The following is a 20,758-nucleotide window of genomic DNA, read 5'->3' as shown; positions in this document are numbered from 1 at the left end:
ATGTTGTGCACAGTTCAAACGGAAAATACATCAACAGGCAGACTACAGAAAAGCTTACTATCAAAGGTTAGAGGGGGGCTTTCTCAGAGGGCTTTTTACAGTTTTTCTATTCCCAATTAGCCGTTTAAGTGTACTTATTGAAAGTAGTAATTCTTTCATAGGCCGCCCTTTCTTAGTATTTGACGTTCCTTATATTGCGGTATGAGGCTTCGCAGTAGGTTGCAAACATTCATCACCCATGACTGTCCCCAATTGAGCTCAGAAGCTCAATGTCTATCATGACCTCTCTTTTAGAATGTCCAAGAGCAAGCAAACTATTCCTCCAGGAGAGGGCGCCAACAGACTACTAAAGAGATCATCATTACTCAAAGAAAACCCCAAAAACCAATGCATGATAGGAATAAACAGGTAACTTTCTTTGGAGTGGAAGCGGAGAGATCGCACCAGATGCCAATTCTAGATGTTATCACACCTGTGGTCACTGCAGCAGCAGGTGAATCCACTTTGTCCAAAAGGGATCTATTCCATTCAATTGCAAATGATCTAGATAAGACAGAGAACTGCAGCACGGGGACATAGCCGAGTTGGTCAGGTTGAGTGGTGATGAGTTTGCTATTTGGATGAATAAAGAAAGTCAAAAGTGTGAAAGATAAAAAACAAAAGGAGGAAGTGTGAAAAGTGAATGGGCCAAATTGAGGTGCATATGAAGACGTATGCTTTCTTCCAATTCATTAAATCGGGCTAATATGAATCAGGTGAATTGAGTTCTGCTTTTGGAAACTGGGTTAAGAAGGGGTGCACCGTTCCTGGAGGTACTGCAATACCAGGTCAATGCGTGGAGTGGACAGAGCAAGCTCTTTTTCCATCTCCCTGTTCTAAAAATCCATTTAATATATGGTCCCCAGATAGGGGACGTATCAGATATTAAACTGATAAGAACAGATACTACACTTGATCTTAGCCAAAAGGCCGAGAAGCGATAACCAGAATTGGTTTGGGCCTCGAGTGGCACCCTGGCCTATGCCGGACACATCTTAGGGAGAGAGAGCGAGAGGGAGACAAACCCACGCCTACACAAGACATTTTGTCACCCAAGCCAACCCTTGAAAAGGCTGCTTTGCAGAGCCAAAACAAGAAGAATGGTGCGTTTTGCAGCCGCCGCCCACTGCAATGAATCTGAATAACTCCTCCTTTAGGGCGCAAGCAACTCCCCTCCCCCTTGCAGTCTTTCCAATTCACGATACAAAAAGACGGACAGGACAGGTTGCCTGACTTTCCGTCACTGCCACCCTTTGCCATCCTTACCCGTAGAAAGCCCTTTCATCATCCCCAAACCCTAATCTTTTCCCTTTCCTTCCCAGCCCCCAAACCCTGCCCTCTGTACCTTTCTCACCACCCGCTTCCCTTCTCCTGTCATCCCCCTACCACCCGGGAAAAAAAGAGATTGCCCCCTCCTTCCACTAGCCCACCCTCCCACCCAAAGAACAACTTCTTCTGCGCAGCTTGTTTTCTAGGCAGCAGCGCTATTGTGATGTCATCGGGGGGCATTGTGACAAGCCGCCAGTGTTCCGTCTCTTCATGTTGTGCACAGTTCAAACGGAAAATACATCAACAGGCAGACTACAGAAAAGCTTACTATCAAAGGTTAGAGGGGGGCTTTCTCAGAGGGCTTTTTACAGTTTTTCTATTCCCAATTAGCCGTTTAAGTGTACTTATTGAAAGTAGTAATTCTTTCATAGGCCGCCCTTTCTTAGTATTTGACGTTCCTTATATTGCGGTATGAGGCTTCGCAGTAGGTTGCAAACATTCATCACCCATGACTGTCCCCAATTGAGCTCAGAAGCTCAATGTCTATCATGACCTCTCTTTTAGAATGTCCAAGAGCAAGCAAACTATTCCTCCAGGAGAGGGCGCCAACAGACTACTAAAGAGATCATCATTACTCAAAGAAAACCCCAAAAACCAATGCATGATAGGAATAAACAGGTAACTTTCTTTGGAGTGGAAGCGGAGAGATCGCACCAGATGCCAATTCTAGATGTTATCACACCTGTGGTCACTGCAGCAGCAGGTGAATCCACTTTGTCCAAAAGGGATCTATTCCATTCAATTGCAAATGATCTAGATAAGACAGAGAACTGCAGCACGGGGACATAGCCGAGTTGGTCAGGTTGAGTGGTGATGAGTTTGCTATTTGGATGAATAAAGAAAGTCAAAAGTGTGAAAGATAAAAAACAAAAGGAGGAAGTGTGAAAAGTGAATGGGCCAAATTGAGGTGCATATGAAGACGTATGCTTTCTTCCAATTCATTAAATCGGGCTAATATGAATCAGGTGAATTGAGTTCTGCTTTTGGAAACTGGGTTAAGAAGGGGTGCACCGTTCCTGGAGGTACTGCAATACCAGGTCAATGCGTGGAGTGGACAGAGCAAGCTCTTTTTCCATCTCCCTGTTCTAAAAATCCATTTAATATATGGTCCCCAGATAGGGGACGTATCAGATATTAAACTGATAAGAACAGATACTACACTTGATCTTAGCCAAAAGGCCGAGAAGCGATAACCAGAATTGGTTTGGGCCTCGAGTGGCACCCTGGCCTATGCCGGACACATCTTAGGGAGAGAGAGCGAGAGGGAGACAAACCCACGCCTACACAAGACATTTTGTCACCCAAGCCAACCCTTGAAAAGGCTGCTTTGCAGAGCCAAAACAAGAAGAATGGTGCGTTTTGCAGCCGCCGCCCACTGCAATGAATCTGAATAACTCCTCCTTTAGGGCGCAAGCAACTCCCCTCCCCCTTGCAGTCTTTCCAATTCACGATACAAAAAGACGGACAGGACAGGTTGCCTGACTTTCCGTCACTGCCACCCTTTGCCATCCTTACCCGTAGAAAGCCCTTTCATCATCCCCAAACCCTAATCTTTTCCCTTTCCTTCCCAGCCCCCAAACCCTGCCCTCTGTACCTTTCTCACCACCCGCTTCCCTTCTCCTGTCATCCCCCTACCACCCGGGAAAAAAAGAGATTGCCCCCTCCTTCCACTAGCCCACCCTCCCACCCAAAGAACAACTTCTTCTGCGCAGCTTGTTTTCTAGGCAGCAGCGCTATTGTGATGTCATCGGGGGGCATTGTGACAAGCCGCCAGTGTTCCGTCTCTTCATGTTGTGCACAGTTCAAACGGAAAATACATCAACAGGCAGACTACAGAAAAGCTTACTATCAAAGGTTAGAGGGGGGCTTTCTCAGAGGGCTTTTTACAGTTTTTCTATTCCCAATTAGCCGTTTAAGTGTACTTATTGAAAGTAGTAATTCTTTCATAGGCCGCCCTTTCTTAGTATTTGACGTTCCTTATATTGCGGTATGAGGCTTCGCAGTAGGTTGCAAACATTCATCACCCATGACTGTCCCCAATTGAGCTCAGAAGCTCAATGTCTATCATGACCTCTCTTTTAGAATGTCCAAGAGCAAGCAAACTATTCCTCCAGGAGAGGGCGCCAACAGACTACTAAAGAGATCATCATTACTCAAAGAAAACCCCAAAAACCAATGCATGATAGGAATAAACAGGTAACTTTCTTTGGAGTGGAAGCGGAGAGATCGCACCAGATGCCAATTCTAGATGTTATCACACCTGTGGTCACTGCAGCAGCAGGTGAATCCACTTTGTCCAAAAGGGATCTATTCCATTCAATTGCAAATGATCTAGATAAGACAGAGAACTGCAGCACGGGGACATAGCCGAGTTGGTCAGGTTGAGTGGTGATGAGTTTGCTATTTGGATGAATAAAGAAAGTCAAAAGTGTGAAAGATAAAAAACAAAAGGAGGAAGTGTGAAAAGTGAATGGGCCAAATTGAGGTGCATATGAAGACGTATGCTTTCTTCCAATTCATTAAATCGGGCTAATATGAATCAGGTGAATTGAGTTCTGCTTTTGGAAACTGGGTTAAGAAGGGGTGCACCGTTCCTGGAGGTACTGCAATACCAGGTCAATGCGTGGAGTGGACAGAGCAAGCTCTTTTTCCATCTCCCTGTTCTAAAAATCCATTTAATATATGGTCCCCAGATAGGGGACGTATCAGATATTAAACTGATAAGAACAGATACTACACTTGATCTTAGCCAAAAGGCCGAGAAGCGATAACCAGAATTGGTTTGGGCCTCGAGTGGCACCCTGGCCTATGCCGGACACATCTTAGGGAGAGAGAGCGAGAGGGAGACAAACCCACGCCTACACAAGACATTTTGTCACCCAAGCCAACCCTTGAAAAGGCTGCTTTGCAGAGCCAAAACAAGAAGAATGGTGCGTTTTGCAGCCGCCGCCCACTGCAATGAATCTGAATAACTCCTCCTTTAGGGCGCAAGCAACTCCCCTCCCCCTTGCAGTCTTTCCAATTCACGATACAAAAAGACGGACAGGACAGGTTGCCTGACTTTCCGTCACTGCCACCCTTTGCCATCCTTACCCGTAGAAAGCCCTTTCATCATCCCCAAACCCTAATCTTTTCCCTTTCCTTCCCAGCCCCCAAACCCTGCCCTCTGTACCTTTCTCACCACCCGCTTCCCTTCTCCTGTCATCCCCCTACCACCCGGGAAAAAAAGAGATTGCCCCCTCCTTCCACTAGCCCACCCTCCCACCCAAAGAACAACTTCTTCTGCGCAGCTTGTTTTCTAGGCAGCAGCGCTATTGTGATGTCATCGGGGGGCATTGTGACAAGCCGCCAGTGTTCCGTCTCTTCATGTTGTGCACAGTTCAAACGGAAAATACATCAACAGGCAGACTACAGAAAAGCTTACTATCAAAGGTTAGAGGGGGGCTTTCTCAGAGGGCTTTTTACAGTTTTTCTATTCCCAATTAGCCGTTTAAGTGTACTTATTGAAAGTAGTAATTCTTTCATAGGCCGCCCTTTCTTAGTATTTGACGTTCCTTATATTGCGGTATGAGGCTTCGCAGTAGGTTGCAAACATTCATCACCCATGACTGTCCCCAATTGAGCTCAGAAGCTCAATGTCTATCATGACCTCTCTTTTAGAATGTCCAAGAGCAAGCAAACTATTCCTCCAGGAGAGGGCGCCAACAGACTACTAAAGAGATCATCATTACTCAAAGAAAACCCCAAAAACCAATGCATGATAGGAATAAACAGGTAACTTTCTTTGGAGTGGAAGCGGAGAGATCGCACCAGATGCCAATTCTAGATGTTATCACACCTGTGGTCACTGCAGCAGCAGGTGAATCCACTTTGTCCAAAAGGGATCTATTCCATTCAATTGCAAATGATCTAGATAAGACAGAGAACTGCAGCACGGGGACATAGCCGAGTTGGTCAGGTTGAGTGGTGATGAGTTTGCTATTTGGATGAATAAAGAAAGTCAAAAGTGTGAAAGATAAAAAACAAAAGGAGGAAGTGTGAAAAGTGAATGGGCCAAATTGAGGTGCATATGAAGACGTATGCTTTCTTCCAATTCATTAAATCGGGCTAATATGAATCAGGTGAATTGAGTTCTGCTTTTGGAAACTGGGTTAAGAAGGGGTGCACCGTTCCTGGAGGTACTGCAATACCAGGTCAATGCGTGGAGTGGACAGAGCAAGCTCTTTTTCCATCTCCCTGTTCTAAAAATCCATTTAATATATGGTCCCCAGATAGGGGACGTATCAGATATTAAACTGATAAGAACAGATACTACACTTGATCTTAGCCAAAAGGCCGAGAAGCGATAACCAGAATTGGTTTGGGCCTCGAGTGGCACCCTGGCCTATGCCGGACACATCTTAGGGAGAGAGAGCGAGAGGGAGACAAACCCACGCCTACACAAGACATTTTGTCACCCAAGCCAACCCTTGAAAAGGCTGCTTTGCAGAGCCAAAACAAGAAGAATGGTGCGTTTTGCAGCCGCCGCCCACTGCAATGAATCTGAATAACTCCTCCTTTAGGGCGCAAGCAACTCCCCTCCCCCTTGCAGTCTTTCCAATTCACGATACAAAAAGACGGACAGGACAGGTTGCCTGACTTTCCGTCACTGCCACCCTTTGCCATCCTTACCCGTAGAAAGCCCTTTCATCATCCCCAAACCCTAATCTTTTCCCTTTCCTTCCCAGCCCCCAAACCCTGCCCTCTGTACCTTTCTCACCACCCGCTTCCCTTCTCCTGTCATCCCCCTACCACCCGGGAAAAAAAGAGATTGCCCCCTCCTTCCACTAGCCCACCCTCCCACCCAAAGAACAACTTCTTCTGCGCAGCTTGTTTTCTAGGCAGCAGCGCTATTGTGATGTCATCGGGGGGCATTGTGACAAGCCGCCAGTGTTCCGTCTCTTCATGTTGTGCACAGTTCAAACGGAAAATACATCAACAGGCAGACTACAGAAAAGCTTACTATCAAAGGTTAGAGGGGGGCTTTCTCAGAGGGCTTTTTACAGTTTTTCTATTCCCAATTAGCCGTTTAAGTGTACTTATTGAAAGTAGTAATTCTTTCATAGGCCGCCCTTTCTTAGTATTTGACGTTCCTTATATTGCGGTATGAGGCTTCGCAGTAGGTTGCAAACATTCATCACCCATGACTGTCCCCAATTGAGCTCAGAAGCTCAATGTCTATCATGACCTCTCTTTTAGAATGTCCAAGAGCAAGCAAACTATTCCTCCAGGAGAGGGCGCCAACAGACTACTAAAGAGATCATCATTACTCAAAGAAAACCCCAAAAACCAATGCATGATAGGAATAAACAGGTAACTTTCTTTGGAGTGGAAGCGGAGAGATCGCACCAGATGCCAATTCTAGATGTTATCACACCTGTGGTCACTGCAGCAGCAGGTGAATCCACTTTGTCCAAAAGGGATCTATTCCATTCAATTGCAAATGATCTAGATAAGACAGAGAACTGCAGCACGGGGACATAGCCGAGTTGGTCAGGTTGAGTGGTGATGAGTTTGCTATTTGGATGAATAAAGAAAGTCAAAAGTGTGAAAGATAAAAAACAAAAGGAGGAAGTGTGAAAAGTGAATGGGCCAAATTGAGGTGCATATGAAGACGTATGCTTTCTTCCAATTCATTAAATCGGGCTAATATGAATCAGGTGAATTGAGTTCTGCTTTTGGAAACTGGGTTAAGAAGGGGTGCACCGTTCCTGGAGGTACTGCAATACCAGGTCAATGCGTGGAGTGGACAGAGCAAGCTCTTTTTCCATCTCCCTGTTCTAAAAATCCATTTAATATATGGTCCCCAGATAGGGGACGTATCAGATATTAAACTGATAAGAACAGATACTACACTTGATCTTAGCCAAAAGGCCGAGAAGCGATAACCAGAATTGGTTTGGGCCTCGAGTGGCACCCTGGCCTATGCCGGACACATCTTAGGGAGAGAGAGCGAGAGGGAGACAAACCCACGCCTACACAAGACATTTTGTCACCCAAGCCAACCCTTGAAAAGGCTGCTTTGCAGAGCCAAAACAAGAAGAATGGTGCGTTTTGCAGCCGCCGCCCACTGCAATGAATCTGAATAACTCCTCCTTTAGGGCGCAAGCAACTCCCCTCCCCCTTGCAGTCTTTCCAATTCACGATACAAAAAGACGGACAGGACAGGTTGCCTGACTTTCCGTCACTGCCACCCTTTGCCATCCTTACCCGTAGAAAGCCCTTTCATCATCCCCAAACCCTAATCTTTTCCCTTTCCTTCCCAGCCCCCAAACCCTGCCCTCTGTACCTTTCTCACCACCCGCTTCCCTTCTCCTGTCATCCCCCTACCACCCGGGAAAAAAAGAGATTGCCCCCTCCTTCCACTAGCCCACCCTCCCACCCAAAGAACAACTTCTTCTGCGCAGCTTGTTTTCTAGGCAGCAGCGCTATTGTGATGTCATCGGGGGGCATTGTGACAAGCCGCCAGTGTTCCGTCTCTTCATGTTGTGCACAGTTCAAACGGAAAATACATCAACAGGCAGACTACAGAAAAGCTTACTATCAAAGGTTAGAGGGGGGCTTTCTCAGAGGGCTTTTTACAGTTTTTCTATTCCCAATTAGCCGTTTAAGTGTACTTATTGAAAGTAGTAATTCTTTCATAGGCCGCCCTTTCTTAGTATTTGACGTTCCTTATATTGCGGTATGAGGCTTCGCAGTAGGTTGCAAACATTCATCACCCATGACTGTCCCCAATTGAGCTCAGAAGCTCAATGTCTATCATGACCTCTCTTTTAGAATGTCCAAGAGCAAGCAAACTATTCCTCCAGGAGAGGGCGCCAACAGACTACTAAAGAGATCATCATTACTCAAAGAAAACCCCAAAAACCAATGCATGATAGGAATAAACAGGTAACTTTCTTTGGAGTGGAAGCGGAGAGATCGCACCAGATGCCAATTCTAGATGTTATCACACCTGTGGTCACTGCAGCAGCAGGTGAATCCACTTTGTCCAAAAGGGATCTATTCCATTCAATTGCAAATGATCTAGATAAGACAGAGAACTGCAGCACGGGGACATAGCCGAGTTGGTCAGGTTGAGTGGTGATGAGTTTGCTATTTGGATGAATAAAGAAAGTCAAAAGTGTGAAAGATAAAAAACAAAAGGAGGAAGTGTGAAAAGTGAATGGGCCAAATTGAGGTGCATATGAAGACGTATGCTTTCTTCCAATTCATTAAATCGGGCTAATATGAATCAGGTGAATTGAGTTCTGCTTTTGGAAACTGGGTTAAGAAGGGGTGCACCGTTCCTGGAGGTACTGCAATACCAGGTCAATGCGTGGAGTGGACAGAGCAAGCTCTTTTTCCATCTCCCTGTTCTAAAAATCCATTTAATATATGGTCCCCAGATAGGGGACGTATCAGATATTAAACTGATAAGAACAGATACTACACTTGATCTTAGCCAAAAGGCCGAGAAGCGATAACCAGAATTGGTTTGGGCCTCGAGTGGCACCCTGGCCTATGCCGGACACATCTTAGGGAGAGAGAGCGAGAGGGAGACAAACCCACGCCTACACAAGACATTTTGTCACCCAAGCCAACCCTTGAAAAGGCTGCTTTGCAGAGCCAAAACAAGAAGAATGGTGCGTTTTGCAGCCGCCGCCCACTGCAATGAATCTGAATAACTCCTCCTTTAGGGCGCAAGCAACTCCCCTCCCCCTTGCAGTCTTTCCAATTCACGATACAAAAAGACGGACAGGACAGGTTGCCTGACTTTCCGTCACTGCCACCCTTTGCCATCCTTACCCGTAGAAAGCCCTTTCATCATCCCCAAACCCTAATCTTTTCCCTTTCCTTCCCAGCCCCCAAACCCTGCCCTCTGTACCTTTCTCACCACCCGCTTCCCTTCTCCTGTCATCCCCCTACCACCCGGGAAAAAAAGAGATTGCCCCCTCCTTCCACTAGCCCACCCTCCCACCCAAAGAACAACTTCTTCTGCGCAGCTTGTTTTCTAGGCAGCAGCGCTATTGTGATGTCATCGGGGGGCATTGTGACAAGCCGCCAGTGTTCCGTCTCTTCATGTTGTGCACAGTTCAAACGGAAAATACATCAACAGGCAGACTACAGAAAAGCTTACTATCAAAGGTTAGAGGGGGGCTTTCTCAGAGGGCTTTTTACAGTTTTTCTATTCCCAATTAGCCGTTTAAGTGTACTTATTGAAAGTAGTAATTCTTTCATAGGCCGCCCTTTCTTAGTATTTGACGTTCCTTATATTGCGGTATGAGGCTTCGCAGTAGGTTGCAAACATTCATCACCCATGACTGTCCCCAATTGAGCTCAGAAGCTCAATGTCTATCATGACCTCTCTTTTAGAATGTCCAAGAGCAAGCAAACTATTCCTCCAGGAGAGGGCGCCAACAGACTACTAAAGAGATCATCATTACTCAAAGAAAACCCCAAAAACCAATGCATGATAGGAATAAACAGGTAACTTTCTTTGGAGTGGAAGCGGAGAGATCGCACCAGATGCCAATTCTAGATGTTATCACACCTGTGGTCACTGCAGCAGCAGGTGAATCCACTTTGTCCAAAAGGGATCTATTCCATTCAATTGCAAATGATCTAGATAAGACAGAGAACTGCAGCACGGGGACATAGCCGAGTTGGTCAGGTTGAGTGGTGATGAGTTTGCTATTTGGATGAATAAAGAAAGTCAAAAGTGTGAAAGATAAAAAACAAAAGGAGGAAGTGTGAAAAGTGAATGGGCCAAATTGAGGTGCATATGAAGACGTATGCTTTCTTCCAATTCATTAAATCGGGCTAATATGAATCAGGTGAATTGAGTTCTGCTTTTGGAAACTGGGTTAAGAAGGGGTGCACCGTTCCTGGAGGTACTGCAATACCAGGTCAATGCGTGGAGTGGACAGAGCAAGCTCTTTTTCCATCTCCCTGTTCTAAAAATCCATTTAATATATGGTCCCCAGATAGGGGACGTATCAGATATTAAACTGATAAGAACAGATTTTTTGATTTAACAGCATCTTTATTATCATGCACTACTCACAAAAAGGTAACAAACCGTGTACAGTGCCGCAGCCCCGTACACACAGAAATATACAATCCTTCTTACATAGCCATAGAGTACGACGCACTAAACTATACATCACGCTCCTATGCTTATCCATAACACTCAAGCTGAAAGAAAAAGTTAGACAATAAATAACGACGAACCGTCGATTGGGGGATGGGGGTAGGGGAAAAGGGGGATAGGGTGGGGAAATCACAGGCCCGAAGCTTTATTGAAAGACGGACATAACGGGAAAAGGAGGGAGGGGGCATGGAAGAGGTCTAAACCTCCTCCTCGGCGCTGTCGTCCGGACTGTCCATGATGGAATAGTCTCTGAGCAGGCTGTGGATCAGCCTGCGGCAATCCTGGATAGACATCCTCTCCCTCTTCAAGATGAGCCGGTTCCTGGCGACCCAAATAGCGTCCTTAAAGCAGTTCATAAGGCGCCAAGCCTCCTGGATGGCTCCAACGGTGTGAGTCCCAGGGAAGAGTCCATAAAGTACGGAATGGTACGATAGGCTCCCTCTGGGGACGGAGTTCCTCAGGTCATCCTCCAGGGCAACCAACAGGCGCTGTGCGAAACGGCAGTCCCAAAAGGCGTGCAGCGATGTTTCCTCCACGAAGGGGCACCTTGGGCAGTACCGGGTTTTGCACAGGTTCCGGGCGTGCATGAATGACCGGACGGGCAGTCCGCCCTGTATCGCCATCCATGACAAGTCCTTGTGCCCGTTGGTCAATCCAGCCGATGACACGTTTGTCCAAACAGTCTCCAGTGTGTCGTGATGAAGTCCTGGAATGTTCTCCATTTCGTCCTTGGCTCTGATGAGTTTGTGGATAGTCTTTGGCTTCCACAAATCAGGCTTGAGTCCCTCCAGTTGGTGTTCCCTCACAAACCGAACCACGTCTCCGTAGAACCATGGCGCCGTCCAGTTGTAGGGGAAGGAGCTGTCCCACTTGTCCCAGCCTAACCGTCTCCAAAGGGGGAGCAGGAAGAAGCGAGACATGGACCCACCCGCGGAACCTCTCTTGACTCGCAGAGTTCGGCGAACGCAGTCACATACGAAGGAGGATCGCAGGAGGGTGGGGATATCGGGTACGCCCTTCCCACCCTTGCGAGGATCCTTGTACATGATGCTCCGCTTTACTCTGTCCATCTTGGATCCCCAGACAAAACGAAACACCGTCCTGGTAATGGCCCTGCACACGGTGGCAAGGGGGGGCCAGGCCTGGGCCGTGTACTGCAGCACGGGCAGTACCTCGTTACGCAGGACCAGTGCTTTGCCCTCACAGGTGAGGCGTCTGAGGCTCCACAGACCGATCCGTTGGGTGATCTTGGTCAAGCGTTCCTCCCAGGACTTGAGGGCTGCTCCTTCCTTCCCGAACCAGACTCCAAGAACCTTGATGAAATCCGGCTGGATGCTGAAAGGGAAGGGGGCGGAAGAGGCCGGCTGCCAGTCCCCGAAGAGCATGGCTTCCGACTTCCCGCAGTTGACTTTGGCTCCCGAAGCCCGTCCGAAGGTCTCACAGGTCTGGACGAGGGTGTCGACTGAGCGCCGGTCCGCGCAGAAGACGGTCACGTCGTCCATATAGAGCGAGCACTTGACCTCGAAGCGTTCTGGTCCTGGTGCGGTGATCCCTCTGATCTCTCCATTCCGCCGGATAGCATCTGCAAAGAGTTCTATAACACAAACAAAAAGAAGAGGTGACAGAGGACAGCCTTGTCTGACCCCTGAGAGGACCGGGAAGGGGTCAGTCTTCCAGCCGTTTACCAACACCGAGCTGTGAATATCAAAATACATTAGTTGGACATACAAGCAAAACATGTTACCCAAACCTAACCTGTGCAGAGCTTTGCCCAGGAACTCATGGGAAACACGGTCGAAGGCCTTTTCCTGATCCAACGAGATCAGGGCTGCGTGCACCCGGCGGGCTTTGATGTACTCGACCGTGTCCCGCATGAGAGCCAGGCTGTCTGCGATGCGACGTCCGGGGATGCCGCAGGTCTGATCCGGGTGGATGATCCGTCCGATAACAGTCTTCAATCTCGTTGCCATCGTCTTGGCCAGGATCTTGTAGTCGACGTTCAGAAGGGTGATGGGACGCCAATTCTTCAGGTCGCACCTCTCTCCTTTACGCTTGTACAGGATCGTGACCATTCCTTCCCTCAGAGATGGAGGCATTCTGCCCTCCACCACCATCTCCTCATACAGCCCTAACAGGTCCGGACAGATTAGGTCTCCCAGCGCTACATAGAGCTCTGCTGGGAGGCCGTCACTGCCCGGTGTCCTGCCAGAACTAAAGGATTTGGCGGCCGAGAGCAGCTCGTCCACCGTCAGAGGAACATCCATGGCCGCCGCGTCTGCAGGGTCAAGATGGTTAGTGATACCTGACAGGAACTTATCGGCGGCCTCGGGGTCAGTAGTCTTGCGGGCGTAGAGTTCGCTGTAGAAGTCGCTGACGACCTTCATCACGTTCTCTTTCCCGCGTCGCATGCTTCCACTCTCGTCTCGTAGTTCATTCATGGGCGTGTGACCGGCGTGGAGTTTCCTGAAAAAGAACGAGTTACATTTCTCACCCTTCTCCAGGTTCTCCACTTTGGAACGGAAGACAATTCGCTCGGACTCCTCCTCGAAGTGCCTTTTCAGGCTCCTCTTAGTCTCCTCCAGCTCCTCTCTCACGTCCCAGCCGCATCGAAGAAGGTCCTGCAGGGAACGCAGCTCACGCTGGAGTCTCCTGAAGTCCCTCCTCTTCAGACCCGCCTGTTGTTGACTCTTTGCCTGAAAGAAGAAACGGAACTCGAGTTTAACGTATTCCCACCAGTCAGAAACAGACTGGAAGCCCGCCTTGTAGGCCCGCCACGTGGAGTAGGCAGCTCTAAGCTCCTCCAGAATCTCACCCTTTTCCAGCAGAGAGCAGTTCAGCTTCCAGGAGCCCGGGCCAGTGGGGAAGCCATGGCCCAGCACACCTTGAAAGTGAATGGCTCTGTGGTCAGAGAAGAAGCAGGGGACCATCGAGTGCCCACTCCGCCCAACCGCCCGAGAGGTAAACACAAAGTCAATCCTGGAACGCAGCGAGCCATCGGATCGGCACCATGAATAGTTCACGGATCCGTGTCCGATGGAGCCAACAACGTCCACAAGAGAGGCTTCGGTCACCATCTCAATGAGCAGTTTGGATGTGACGTCCAACTTGGCAGCCGTTCCAGAACTGCGTCCATCCTCCTCAATCGGGCAGTTGAAATCCCCGGCCATCACTACCGTCCTGGCGGTAGCGAGCTGAGGGCGCAGGGCTTGGAGGAGCTCCAGTCGATCGCTCTTCACAGGAGAAGCATACACATTGATGAACCTGACAGGTTCTCCCGCCCAGGTGCCATCCACGAGCAGTAACCTGCCGCAGACGATTTCCTGAACAGAGTCCAATGTGAAGGCACTTCCCCTGATCAGCACGGCGACCCCCGCGGACCTACAGTCGCCTCCGCCGGACCAGTAGGATGGGCCATGGGTCCACTCCCTGGCCAGATGGTTGAAGGACCTAGAGGAGGGAAGGGAGCATTCCTGCAGGAAAAATACATCACTAGACTGAGTGTTAAGGAACGCAAAAATTGTCTGACGTCGGAACTTGTCTCTGATGCTCCTAACATTAATGGAAAAGATGTTAATGTTAGCAGTCATTGGAGGAAAGAGAAAGTTAGCGCAGGCGGTGTGCCTTAGTTACCACTCCGGTCGGGCGGTTCTTCCTCTTTGGCACCTGCTGGTAAGGGTATCTCCAGCAGACCCTCTTCTTCTAGCTGATCGAGCAGGGATGGTGCCTCAGTGGCTTCCGACTCCTCCATTTCTTCTTCGGCCACAAGGGACTCCACCATCTGCTCCAACACGTCCGGTTCTGGGAGGAGGCCATCCTCCTCTTCCTGGGGTGGATTGGGATCCACAATGAACAGCTTGGAAGGTTCTGCGACAGGACTATCTTCCACCTTCCTTTTCCTTTGGCCTGTACCTGAGGAGACAAGAGCTGGAAAATCCTCCTCGGTGAAAAGTGCAAGAGTGCTGAGGTCCTCTGCTCTCATGGTCTGGGGAGGGAGAGTGGGCTTTGGGGGGGGGGTGAGGAGACCAACTGAGGAGTAGGGAAATGAGGTGGAGGTAGTGGAATCCTCAGTAGGGTTGGCCGGGGAGGGAGGGGTTTGGACAGGGGTGACAGGGGGGGGGACCAGGGAGGGGGCAACAGTTTTCTTACCCTTTTTCCTGGACTCCGTGGCTGCTGGGGCATCGGCTGGAGCCACGGTCGCCGGGTTCTTGGCCGCCTTGTCCTTGGCCTCTGTGGCCTTGGTCGTAGCTGCCTTGGTCGACGAAGCTGTGACTACCCGATACTGGGTCACCGCGGCAACCCTTGCCCAGGATTTCTCCCGCTGTGGGCAGTCCTTGTAAAGGTGGTCCGCCTGTCCACATAGGTTGCAAGTCTTCTTCTTTGGGCAGTCCTTGGAGCTGTGTCCCGTCACCCGGCAAACCCTGCAGGCGTCCTCCTTGCAGGTCTTCATCGAATGCCCTTTCCCGCCACATTTCCTGCAGTTGTGTGGCATGTCCGGGTAGTAGATGAGACCAAAGGAGTTTCCCAGAGAGAATGTCGGGGGCAGGTGCTGGAGACCATCCTCGGATGCTGGTTCCCTGTAGAGTCGAACGGTTACTGACCACTTACCCGTCCAGAATCCGTTGCCGTTAAGGATGTGGGATGGCTCCCTCACCACTGTGCAGAGACGTCCCAGGAACGTGGAGATGTCTCTTCCTGGGGTGTGCGGGTTCCGCATGGAGACCGTGATCCTCTTCTCATCCCTCTGTATAGGACAGGATCCTAAAAAAGAATGAAAAGGGGAGTCCGGCATCGCTGCGTTCATCGCCTCCCAGTATCTCCTGCAGGCATTCACCGTGGCAAAGGTTACCAGAAAAATGCCAGTCATGAAGGTCTGGACACTCAGGGTTTCCGCCCTGGAGAAGCCCTGATCCAGAATCATCTTCTTGCAGAACACGTCGCTGGACATGTCCGGCAACCTACCATCCACCGCCTTTAGCTTCAGGGCGACCGTCTGCCGCATCCAAGGCTCCAGGGTTGGAGCCTTTTCAGGCGGCGTCCGGGCTCCCTCCGGCTGGCTGGCGTCGGAGGTAGGGGCCTCTTGGGCCGAAGAAGCCTCTGGATGAGCCTTCCTGGAGGTCCCTGGGTCCTGAGCCTTCTTGGCTGCCTTCTCTGGCTTGCTTGCCATGGCTGGTTCCTGCTTGAGTTCCCGGAGCTGGATCTTGGATTCTTCTCCGGGTGTCTTCTCCCGCTGTGTTCCTCCTCGAAGTTCCTCTGGTCTCCCCAAGTCTTCTCCGAGCCTTCGTCTTCTTGCTTCTTTCTGCCAAGCTCTTCTTCCGTCCGATCTCCCTCTTCCGGTCTCGGCTGGGCTTCGGAGCTCGTCTCCCTGATCGTATCTCGTCAAGTGTAGCTAGCTCAGTTTGTTCTGATAAGAACAGATACTACACTTGATCTTAGCCAAAAGGCCGAGAAGCGATAACCAGAATTGGTTTGGGCCTCGAGTGGCACCCTGGCCTATGCCGGACACATCTTAGGGAGAGAGAGCGAGAGGGAGACAAACCCACGCCTACACAAGACATTTTGTCACCCAAGCCAACCCTTGAAAAGGCTGCTTTGCAGAGCCAAAACAAGAAGAATGGTGCGTTTTGCAGCCGCCGCCCACTGCAATGAATCTGAATAACTCCTCCTTTAGGGCGCAAGCAACTCCCCTCCCCCTTGCAGTCTTTCCAATTCACGATACAAAAAGACGGACAGGACAGGTTGCCTGACTTTCCGTCACTGCCACCCTTTGCCATCCTTACCCGTAGAAAGCCCTTTCATCATCCCCAAACCCTAATCTTTTCCCTTTCCTTCCCAGCCCCCAAACCCTGCCCTCTGTACCTTTCTCACCACCCGCTTCCCTTCTCCTGTCATCCCCCTACCACCCGGGAAAAAAAGAGATTGCCCCCTCCTTCCACTAGCCCACCCTCCCACCCAAAGAACAACTTCTTCTGCGCAGCTTGTTTTCTAGGCAGCAGCGCTATTGTGATGTCATCGGGGGGCATTGTGACAAGCCGCCAGTGTTCCGTCTCTTCATGTTGTGCACAGTTCAAACGGAAAATACATCAACAGGCAGACTACAGAAAAGCTTACTATCAAAGGTTAGAGGGGGGCTTTCTCAGAGGGCTTTTTACAGTTTTTCTATTCCCAATTAGCCGTTTAAGTGTACTTATTGAAAGTAGTAATTCTTTCATAGGCCGCCCTTTCTTAGTATTTGACGTTCCTTATATTGCGGTATGAGGCTTCGCAGTAGGTTGCAAACATTCATCACCCATGACTGTCCCCAATTGAGCTCAGAAGCTCAATGTCTATCATGACCTCTCTTTTAGAATGTCCAAGAGCAAGCAAACTATTCCTCCAGGAGAGGGCGCCAACAGACTACTAAAGAGATCATCATTACTCAAAGAAAACCCCAAAAACCAATGCATGATAGGAATAAACAGGTAACTTTCTTTGGAGTGGAAGCGGAGAGATCGCACCAGATGCCAATTCTAGATGTTATCACACCTGTGGTCACTGCAGCAGCAGGTGAATCCACTTTGTCCAAAAGGGATCTATTCCATTCAATTGCAAATGATCTAGATAAGACAGAGAACTGCAGCACGGGGACATAGCCGAGTTGGTCAGGTTGAGTGGTGATGAGTTTGCTATTTGGATGAATAAAGAAAGTCAAAAGTGTGAAAGATAAAAAACAAAAGGAGGAAGTGTGAAAAGTGAATGGGCCAAATTGAGGTGCATATGAAGACGTATGCTTTCTTCCAATTCATTAAATCGGGCTAATATGAATCAGGTGAATTGAGTTCTGCTTTTGGAAACTGGGTTAAGAAGGGGTGCACCGTTCCTGGAGGTACTGCAATACCAGGTCAATGCGTGGAGTGGACAGAGCAAGCTCTTTTTCCATCTCCCTGTTCTAAAAATCCATTTAATATATGGTCCCCAGATAGGGGACGTATCAGATATTAAACTGATAAGAACAGATACTACACTTGATCTTAGCCAAAAGGCCGAGAAGCGATAACCAGAATTGGTTTGGGCCTCGAGTGGCACCCTGGCCTATGCCGGACACATCTTAGGGAGAGAGAGCGAGAGGGAGACAAACCCACGCCTACACAAGACATTTTGTCACCCAAGCCAACCCTTGAAAAGGCTGCTTTGCAGAGCCAAAACAAGAAGAATGGTGCGTTTTGCAGCCGCCGCCCACTGCAATGAATCTGAATAACTCCTCCTTTAGGGCGCAAGCAACTCCCCTCCCCCTTGCAGTCTTTCCAATTCACGATACAAAAAGACGGACAGGACAGGTTGCCTGACTTTCCGTCACTGCCACCCTTTGCCATCCTTACCCGTAGAAAGCCCTTTCATCATCCCCAAACCCTAATCTTTTCCCTTTCCTTCCCAGCCCCCAAACCCTGCCCTCTGTACCTTTCTCACCACCCGCTTCCCTTCTCCTGTCATCCCCCTACCACCCGGGAAAAAAAGAGATTGCCCCCTCCTTCCACTAGCCCACCCTCCCACCCAAAGAACAACTTCTTCTGCGCAGCTTGTTTTCTAGGCAGCAGCGCTATTGTGATGTCATCGGGGGGCATTGTGACAAGCCGCCAGTGTTCCGTCTCTTCATGTTGTGCACAGTTCAAACGGAAAATACATCAACAGGCAGACTACAGAAAAGCTTACTATCAAAGGTTAGAGGGGGGCTTTCTCAGAGGGCTTTTTACAGTTTTTCTATTCCCAATTAGCCGTTTAAGTGTACTTATTGAAAGTAGTAATTCTTTCATAGGCCGCCCTTTCTTAGTATTTGACGTTCCTTATATTGCGGTATGAGGCTTCGCAGTAGGTTGCAAACATTCATCACCCATGACTGTCCCCAATTGAGCTCAGAAGCTCAATGTCTATCATGACCTCTCTTTTAGAATGTCCAAGAGCAAGCAAACTATTCCTCCAGGAGAGGGCGCCAACAGACTACTAAAGAGATCATCATTACTCAAAGAAAACCCCAAAAACCAATGCATGATAGGAATAAACAGGTAACTTTCTTTGGAGTGGAAGCGGAGAGATCGCACCAGATGCCAATTCTAGATGTTATCACACCTGTGGTCACTGCAGCAGCAGGTGAATCCACTTTGTCCAAAAGGGATCTATTCCATTCAATTGCAAATGATCTAGATAAGACAGAGAACTGCAGCACGGGGACATAGCCGAGTTGGTCAGGTTGAGTGGTGATGAGTTTGCTATTTGGATGAATAAAGAAAGTCAAAAGTGTGAAAGATAAAAAACAAAAGGAGGAAGTGTGAAAAGTGAATGGGCCAAATTGAGGTGCATATGAAGACGTATGCTTTCTTCCAATTCATTAAATCGGGCTAATATGAATCAGGTGAATTGAGTTCTGCTTTTGGAAACTGGGTTAAGAAGGGGTGCACCGTTCCTGGAGGTACTGCAATACCAGGTCAATGCGTGGAGTGGACAGAGCAAGCTCTTTTTCCATCTCCCTGTTCTAAAAATCCATTTAATATATGGTCCCCAGATAGGGGACGTATCAGATATTAAACTGATAAGAACAGATACTACACTTGATCTTAGCCAAAAGGCCGAGAAGCGATAACCAGAATTGGTTTGGGCCTCGAGTGGCACCCTGGCCTATGCCGGACACATCTTAGGGAGAGAGAGCGAGAGGGAGACAAACCCACGCCTACACAAGACATTTTGTCACCCAAGCCAACCCTTGAAAAGGCTGCTTTGCAGAGCCAAAACAAGAAGAATGGTGCGTTTTGCAGCCGCCGCCCACTGCAATGAATCTGAATAACTCCTCCTTTAGGGCGCAAGCAACTCCCCTCCCCCTTGCAGTCTTTCCAATTCACGATACAAAAAGACGGACAGGACAGGTTGCCTGACTTTCCGTCACTGCCACCCTTTGCCATCCTTACCCGTAGAAAGCCCTTTCATCATCCCCAAACCCTAATCTTTTCCCTTTCCTTCCCAGCCCCCAAACCCTGCCCTCTGTACCTTTCTCACCACCCGCTTCCCTTCTCCTGTCATCCCCCTACCACCCGGGAAAAAAAGAGATTGCCCCCTCCTTCCACTAGCCCACCCTCCCACCCAAAGAACAACTTCTTCTGCGCAGCTTGTTTTCTAGGCAGCAGCGCTATTGTGATGTCATCGGGGGGCATTGTGACAAGCCGCCAGTGTTCCGTCTCTTCATGTTGTGCACAGTTCAAACGGAAAATACATCAACAGGCAGACTACAGAAAAGCTTACTATCAAAGGTTAGAGGGGGGCTTTCTCAGAGGGCTTTTTACAGTTTTTCTATTCCCAATTAGCCGTTTAAGTGTACTTATTGAAAGTAGTAATTCTTTCATAGGCCGCCCTTTCTTAGTATTTGACGTTCCTTATATTGCGGTATGAGGCTTCGCAGTAGGTTGCAAACATTCATCACCCATGACTGTCCCCAATTGAGCTCAGAAGCTCAATGTCTATCATGACCTCTCTTTTAGAATGTCCAAGAGCAAGCAAACTATTCCTCCAGGAGAGGGCGCCAACAGACTACTAAAGAGATCATCATTACTCAAAGAAAACCCCAAAAACCAATGCATGATAGGAATAAACAGGTAACTTTCTTTGGAGTGGAAGCGGAGAGATCGCACCAGATGCCAATTCTAGATGTTATCACACCTGTGGTCACTGCAGCAGCAGGTGAATCCACTTTGTCCAAAAGGGATCTATTCCATTCAATTGCAAATGATCTAGATAAGACAGAGAACTGCAGCACGGGGACATAGCCGAGTTGGTCAGGTTGAGTGGTGATGAGTTTGCTATTTGGATGAATAAAGAAAGTCAAAAGTGTGAAAGATAAAAAACAAAAGGAGGAAGTGTGAAAAGTGAATGGGCCAAATTGAGGTGCATATGAAGACGTATGCTTTCTTCCAATTCATTAAATCGGGCTAATATGAATCAGGTGAATTGAGTTCTGCTTTTGGAAACTGGGTTAAGAAGGGGTGCACCGTTCCTGGAGGTACTGCAATACCAGGTCAATGCGTGGAGTGGACAGAGCAAGCTCTTTTTCCATCTCCCTGTTCTAAAAATCCATTTAATATATGGTCCCCAGATAGGGGACGTATCAGATATTAAACTGATAAGAACAGATACTACACTTGATCTTAGCCAAAAGGCCGAGAAGCGATAACCAGAATTGGTTTGGGCCTCGAGTGGCAC

General features: G+C 48.7%; 9 non-coding genes and 2 pseudogenes across 9 annotated transcripts; all 11 read right to left on the bottom strand.

Moving 5' to 3' along the window:
• Positions 1 to 790: 790 nt before the first annotated feature.
• Positions 791 to 981, bottom strand: LOC142268741 (U2 spliceosomal RNA). Its single transcript, XR_012734365.1, has one exon. It is a non-coding gene; the product is annotated as a U2 spliceosomal RNA (small nuclear RNA).
• A 1,387-nt stretch (positions 982 to 2,368) lies between these two features.
• LOC142268740 (U2 spliceosomal RNA) lies at positions 2,369 to 2,559 on the bottom strand. The gene has a single exon (XR_012734364.1). It is a non-coding gene; the product is annotated as a U2 spliceosomal RNA (small nuclear RNA).
• A 1,387-nt stretch (positions 2,560 to 3,946) lies between these two features.
• On the bottom strand, positions 3,947 to 4,137 carry LOC142268739 (U2 spliceosomal RNA). Its single transcript, XR_012734363.1, has one exon. It is a non-coding gene; the product is annotated as a U2 spliceosomal RNA (small nuclear RNA).
• A 1,387-nt stretch (positions 4,138 to 5,524) lies between these two features.
• LOC142268738 (U2 spliceosomal RNA) lies at positions 5,525 to 5,715 on the bottom strand. The gene has a single exon (XR_012734362.1). It is a non-coding gene; the product is annotated as a U2 spliceosomal RNA (small nuclear RNA).
• Positions 5,716 to 7,102: 1,387 nt separating this feature from the next.
• Positions 7,103 to 7,293, bottom strand: LOC142268737 (U2 spliceosomal RNA). Its single transcript, XR_012734361.1, has one exon. It is a non-coding gene; the product is annotated as a U2 spliceosomal RNA (small nuclear RNA).
• A 1,387-nt stretch (positions 7,294 to 8,680) lies between these two features.
• Positions 8,681 to 8,871, bottom strand: LOC142268734 (U2 spliceosomal RNA). The gene has a single exon (XR_012734359.1). It is a non-coding gene; the product is annotated as a U2 spliceosomal RNA (small nuclear RNA).
• A 1,387-nt stretch (positions 8,872 to 10,258) lies between these two features.
• LOC142268675 (U2 spliceosomal RNA) lies at positions 10,259 to 10,463 on the bottom strand (annotated as a pseudogene).
• Positions 10,464 to 15,903: 5,440 nt separating this feature from the next.
• On the bottom strand, positions 15,904 to 15,993 carry LOC142268687 (U2 spliceosomal RNA; annotated as a pseudogene).
• Positions 15,994 to 17,380: 1,387 nt separating this feature from the next.
• LOC142268733 (U2 spliceosomal RNA) lies at positions 17,381 to 17,571 on the bottom strand. Its single transcript, XR_012734358.1, has one exon. It is a non-coding gene; the product is annotated as a U2 spliceosomal RNA (small nuclear RNA).
• A 1,387-nt stretch (positions 17,572 to 18,958) lies between these two features.
• LOC142268732 (U2 spliceosomal RNA) lies at positions 18,959 to 19,149 on the bottom strand. The gene has a single exon (XR_012734357.1). It is a non-coding gene; the product is annotated as a U2 spliceosomal RNA (small nuclear RNA).
• Positions 19,150 to 20,536: 1,387 nt separating this feature from the next.
• LOC142268731 (U2 spliceosomal RNA) lies at positions 20,537 to 20,727 on the bottom strand. The gene has a single exon (XR_012734356.1). It is a non-coding gene; the product is annotated as a U2 spliceosomal RNA (small nuclear RNA).
• Between the last annotated feature and the right edge of the window lie 31 nt (positions 20,728 to 20,758).

This window comes from Anomaloglossus baeobatrachus, unplaced genomic scaffold (genome assembly GCF_048569485.1).
Source record: "Anomaloglossus baeobatrachus isolate aAnoBae1 unplaced genomic scaffold, aAnoBae1.hap1 Scaffold_3077, whole genome shotgun sequence".
NCBI lineage: Eukaryota > Metazoa > Chordata > Amphibia > Anura > Aromobatidae > Anomaloglossus > Anomaloglossus baeobatrachus.
Note: the sequence above shows the minus strand (reverse complement) of the source record. Positions and strands in the feature narration are given on the sequence as shown.